Below are 6,050 nucleotides of genomic sequence, written 5' to 3' on the forward strand. Positions count from 1 at the left end.
CTTTGTTTTTCCTATGCAAAGTGGTATATCTGGAGCTCGACGCTAGCTCTTTCCTAGAGACTTTGCTGATAGGAAAGGAACCCTGACCTCAGGTCGATCCCAAGTGGGAATGGAACCCTGACCTCAGGTCGATCCCAAGTGGGAATGGCTGGACACTTCCGCTTGAGGCAAACTTGGAAAGACCTAGATCGCAAACCCTGTGTCATTCCGTGTGAGCGCCAGGTAGAGCCTTCTAGACACTCCTTCGGATGGGCTGCTAAGACATATCATGCAAGCAGATAAGCGTATACGTTACAGTTGGTATTAGAGCAAACCAATAGGATCTAAGATTTACAAAGGAACTTAATGGAGGAAAGTAAAGGGGATAAGGGGACAGCCAGGGGAAGGTGAGTGGAATAGAGCAGCTTTTTCTGTTGAAAACATTTTCTTACTCTCTTATTGATGCTGGATTGCAGAGTCACGAAGCATGGAACAAATTCTTGGTGTTCTAGGTTATGTTTATGACTACAATGCGTGCTTTGGATTATCGCCAAAGGCTAGGCATGATGAATATCCTAGACCGTATCTACAATCCTTCACCCCTGTACACGGAACGGAGGTGGATAGGAGAATCAGGAATATACTACATAGCAGCCCATCGACTTGCGTACCTTCAGACCAACTTGAAGAGAATAAAGTGGATGGAGGATTTAAAGATCGTGAAGCTGTTCATCTTTGTCGAAGCTCACACAAACGCAACCCTACATGTTGGCAGTCGGCAAATCAAGCAGAACAAGTATGTGTATGAAGAAGTGACTCGAGCGGACAAAATCAAAGTGCTAGGGCGTTATGAGAAGAACGGGTATTAAAGGAAGGGATACCCTAAGCTTCCTATGAATTATCGATTCTTGAAAATCCATGACCCCACTCCATATTATTACTCAGTCCCTGAGCCGATTGTAACACAATCCTATTTTCCCCAAATTGATGTACCAATCAGCTTGTTCTACTTTTCCAAAATAAATGTACTCAAAGGGCTACGCCCTCATGAATGAACAAGATTTTTACTGTTGTCTATCCTATTTGTAAATGTTGGCAAAGGAGTTAAGTGATTAGGTCACTTGGCTAAAAGCTGTGCTGGTCATATTAACGTAATATGGGAAACGTTTGATAAGTTTTAACATAAAGAATCTTATTGTCTAGGCGCAACCCCAAGTGCAGGCTCCAAGTCTGACCCCTGCACTAAGTACAGCTATGATTCAAGAGAAGAAGTTCCTTCTCAAACAAATTAAGCCACCTGAGTTCGATGGCAAGGGAAGGATTGTTCAAGTTGACGCTGAGATCTGGATTGAGTCCATGGAGGACTACTTTGAGGCAGCAGGAATTGCACCTGCTAACCAATCTATGCTCACCAAACTTAAGCTTACAGGCGAAGCAAGACTTTGGTGGAAAGAGTGGTGCAGAGACCAAGCGATCTCGAAAGAACACCATATTGGGGAATATGGGATTTTTTCATAAGTTTGGGACATGTGGTCAAATCTTTGGATTTGTCATAACTTGAACACTATAACTCCAAATCAAGCGCTCTATAGCTCAATAGATTCCATTTTTCAAGCACTTTCCAATGATAGGTTACATCATATGGTTTTGAGAAATTTATGGGCATGTTATCTGGGTGCTACCTTTTTAGTATTCAAAAGATGGGAATTGGGAGATTCCCAAACTCACTAATATTGTGTTAAAGGGTCAATCACTTGGGAGAAGCTTAAGGAAGCTATGCGGGGAAAGTATCTACTACCTGCCTACCGCACACAAAAGATGAACGAATTCTATGAATTGAAGCAGCTTGGACTATCCCTTGATGCATATTATTCAAAGTTTGTCTCTCTCTTAAAGTGCGCGCCTTCAATGGATATGACACAACATGTGTCAAAGTTTAGTGCTGGGTTAAATCCACCCATAAGCACTCGTTTGGAATCAATGTGCCCAACGGACCTACAAGATGCACTCATTAGAGCTGCGCCAATAATTGTATAGGGACCAAGCCAAGGAACAACAAGACTTGGCCCTACAAGGATCAAAACAAGGGAATGTATAGGGCTCAGATTAAGAGAGCGCATGGTCAGAATTAGGAACAAAGGAAGAAAGCTAGGACTAATGCTATCAACAACTTTGTTCCTACACAAGGTAATGGCTGCAATCTCCGTTGCTTCCATTGCAATGAGCCCGCACACTTCAAGAGGCAGTGTCCCAAGCTTAGCAAGGGACATCGCCAAGGGCCATTCCAAGGAGCCGCCCATGGGCAAGGAGCCACCGTCATGGCCAGAGGGAGAACCTCCAGTGTTGCCAACAAGGAGCTGGAAAATGAAAAAGATCCATCCATGGATGCTGACATTGAGAGGGCAATGATTCATGCCGCTCTTCACAAGAAGGGTCCGAATCGCCAATTCTCAGTGATCCAAACTCCATCGGATTATGAAGGAAAAAGCTTCAAAACCCTAATCGATTATGGCAGCACACATTCCTTCATTTCACCGATCTGTGCAAAAAGGCTAGGGATAGCCACAATAAACTCACCTACCTTACTTGTGGATTGGCAAATGGTCATGAGGTCTCTTGTACTAGGCAAACTGCTACGGTGAAATTCCTACTGGGTGGGAAGCTGACTTCGGTGAGATTCAAGGTAATGAACCTAGGTGTCCACAAATGTTTGCTCGGAATGGATTGGCTAATACCCAATGATTCCCATGTCCACTGTGGAAAGGGCCAAGTCTCCTTCCGAAATTTTGAAGGGAAACTAGTTACAACTCAAGGAGAGGCTGGTAAGCCAAAAATTCAGTTGGCAAAAGCAACACGGATAATAAAAGTTGTTAGAAAGGGTCTACCTGTCTATCTGATTAAACTGAATAAGCTAGATCAGAATCAGGAATTTGGGAAAGAACCTTCATGGTTAAAGGAATACGCAGACGTATTTCTTGAGGAGCTGATAGAACTTCCTCCTCAAAGGGAAGTCGACCACAAAATCAAGCTGACGCCAGAAGCTGCACCAGTCGCAAAGAGACCGTATAGGATGTCCATCCCGGAAGCTATTGAACTGAAAGAGCAACTCAAGCAACTGTTAGACCAAGGATACATCCACCGTCCTAGCAGTTTGCCATGGGGAGCTCCAGTATTGTTCCAAAGGAAGAAAGATGGAATGCTTCGGCTATGCATTGACTACAGAGGGTTGAATCAATCAACCATTAAAAACAAATACCCCATTCCAAGAATAGATGAACTACTTGACCGTCTTCAAAGTGCGAAGATATTCTCTAAGATAGATCTCAGATCTGGATATTATCAGATAAGGATCAAGGAAGAAGATATCCTGAAGACTGCATTCAGCACAAGGTATGGACACATTGAATTCCTAGTGATGTCATTTGGACTGACAAATGCTCCTACTACCTTCAACAGGTTAATGCAGGATATCTTTAGGCCCTATCTTGATGACTTCGTACTCGTCTTCTTTGACGATACCCTAGTCTACTCTAAGCAGGAAAAAGATCATGAATCCCAACTTCACATTATTCTTGAAACAATGAGAGGACACAAGCTTTATGCCAAGAAGAAGAAGTGTGCATTTTTCAAGCGACAGATTGAATATCTGGGATGCATTGTATTAGTGAAAGGAATTTTGGTAGATCCAGCCAAGGTCACAGACGTTATGGAATGGCCAACACCAACTTCTGTCAAAGAAATATGTAGCTTCCTTGGATTGACAGGATGGTATAGGATCTTTATCAAAAACTATGCTTTGATTGCAGCGCCTCTGACTGATCTACTAAAGAAGAAAGTCATTAGGAGAAATATGGACTCTCTTTTTTGCCCCTTAAGGAGTGAATAAACAAATATAGGCCTAACCAATGAGAGAGCTGGGATTCCAGATTCATGTAACATGAATCTTCAAGCCATATCTTGGACCAAATCTTCCCTCAGCAATAAAATAAGGGAAAAGGGGAGTACAAAGCTGTCACTTCTTGGAAGTTTGTGCCTCGAATTTTCATTTTCTTATTTTTTATGTTTGACTTTTCTTTTCTCCCCTTTTCAGTTTCCCCCTCTTTTTTAGGCGGAACTCAAATTTGTCATATCTCTTTCCCCGCTTCTTCTTTCCTGACGAAATTTTACAGCCTCACTGTTTCTTTCCATGTCTATAACCCTGTAAAATTTCATTTGCTTTGCACAAGCACAGAGAGAGATTCATGTGTTTTATGAGAGCAGAGCTTGTTTTACCAAAGCCCTAAGATTCTCTTCACAAAACTCTACAGGTATATTTTTCTCTTCCATAGATGTTCTATGGTAAAGTTTTATCTCGTTTGGAGAAAACCTGTGCAAGTTATGTGCATTCTTTGACATGTAATTTCTTTTGTTTTGATGCTCTAGGAGTCTTTTACAGTCAATAATAGTGATATTTTGAATACTCAACTTCTTCTTCAACATCTTAGGGTTTCTCTGTAAACAAAGTTACAGGTATATTGTCTTGTTTTTTTGTTGCTCCACTGTTAAATTTTATCTCGTATAGACAAAATGTATACAAGTTACATGCATACTGAGATTTCCTTTGTTTTTTTACTCCAAGAATCTCGGAGAGTGAAGAACAATGATTTATTAAGAACTCAACTTCTACAACATCTTTGGGATTTTGAACACTCAACTTCTTCTTCAACATCTTAGGGTTTCTCTGTAAACAAAGTTACATGTATATTGTCTTGTTTTTTTGTTGCTCCATTGTTAAATTTTATCTCTTTTAGACAAAATGTATACAAGTTACATGCATACTGAGCTTTCCTTTGTTTTTTTACTCCAAGAATCTCCGAGGGTGAAGAACAATGATTTATTAAGAACTCAACTTCTACAACATCTTTGGGATTTTGAACACTCAACTTCTTCTTCAACATCTTAGGGTTTCTCTGTAAACAAAGTTACAGGTATATTGTCTTGTTTTTTTGTTGCTCCACTGTTAAATTTTATCTCGTTTAGACAAAATGTATACAAGTTACATGCATACTGAGCTTTCCTTTGTTTTTTTACTCAAAGAATCTCCGAGGGTGAAGAACAATGATTTATTAAGAACTCAACTTCTACAACATCTTTGGGATTTTTTGCAGAGAAAGCCACAGGTATATTGCCATTTTTTACTACTGTTCCATGGTTAAATTTCAACGCATTTGGACAAAGCCTATATAAGTTATATGTATGTGTTGACCCAATATTTCTTTTGTTTTTGTACTACAGGAATCTGTCAGTGAAGGAACAATGGTCTTGCTATAAGTCAACTTCTTGTTCAACATATCTAGGGATCTTTGTGAAAGAAATTACAGGTACAATGTTTCTTTTTTAAATTGATCCATTTAATTTTAATTTCATTTGGAGATAACATTTGCAAATTAAACACATGTTGATAGGTAACTTTTGTATTTGGTTGTTACAGATGTCTTCACGAAGGAAAAATATCAGTAGCATACTTGCAGTGGAGGTCTTCAACAGGAAAGATAATGGCAGTAATTGGATTTGTGATAAGTATTATAAGTTGGATTGGATTTTGATGCACCCAAGTACTCGAGGGAGTTTCAAGGTCAAGCGCAAGGATGTTGCAAACCCTAGCAAACATTGGAAAGGTAGAATTCTAGAGTTCAGAAAATTTCTTAATGGCACAAGTGCAGTAACAGAAGTGTTGATTCAACATGTTTATACGCATAAACAAATCTCTGTACACGACAAGAACAACATTGCAAATTATAAACAAAACAGTAAGTTGTTAAATTTTATCATTGATTATTCTTTTGTATCAGAGTTGTTTTTAAAAGTCTTTGTAGTATTCTAATTCAGTCTTGTTTGATTGATAGCTCTATATCCATCGACTTTGCATGAATGGCAGAATGTGGAATGTTTAAGCGGCAAGATACATGTTTGGCATGAAGAGATAGGTTCTTTGATCTATGATAATACCTCTATAAGTCAACTTGCCACTCAAAATATCTTTTTTTATAATTCATTGTATGTGGTAGAAAGCCAGAGATTGCAGCATGTCC

The 6,050-nt window shown here is 39.6% G+C and overlaps 1 long non-coding RNA gene across 1 annotated transcript; it reads left to right on the forward strand.

The window, feature by feature from the left end:
• Positions 1 to 4,830: 4,830 nt before the first annotated feature.
• LOC148014254 (uncharacterized) lies at positions 4,831 to 5,572 on the forward strand. The gene is made up of 4 exons (XR_015688609.1): positions 4,831 to 4,946; positions 5,056 to 5,138; positions 5,254 to 5,339; positions 5,450 to 5,572. It is a non-coding gene; the product is annotated as an uncharacterized LOC148014254 (long non-coding RNA).
• Positions 5,573 to 6,050: the final 478 nt, after the last annotated feature.

The sequence above is a fragment of the Lygodium microphyllum genome, chromosome 25 (assembly GCF_053477565.2).
Source record: "Lygodium microphyllum isolate KBCC chromosome 25, Lygodium_microphyllum_v1.1.10, whole genome shotgun sequence".
Lineage (NCBI taxonomy): Eukaryota > Viridiplantae > Streptophyta > Polypodiopsida > Schizaeales > Lygodiaceae > Lygodium > Lygodium microphyllum.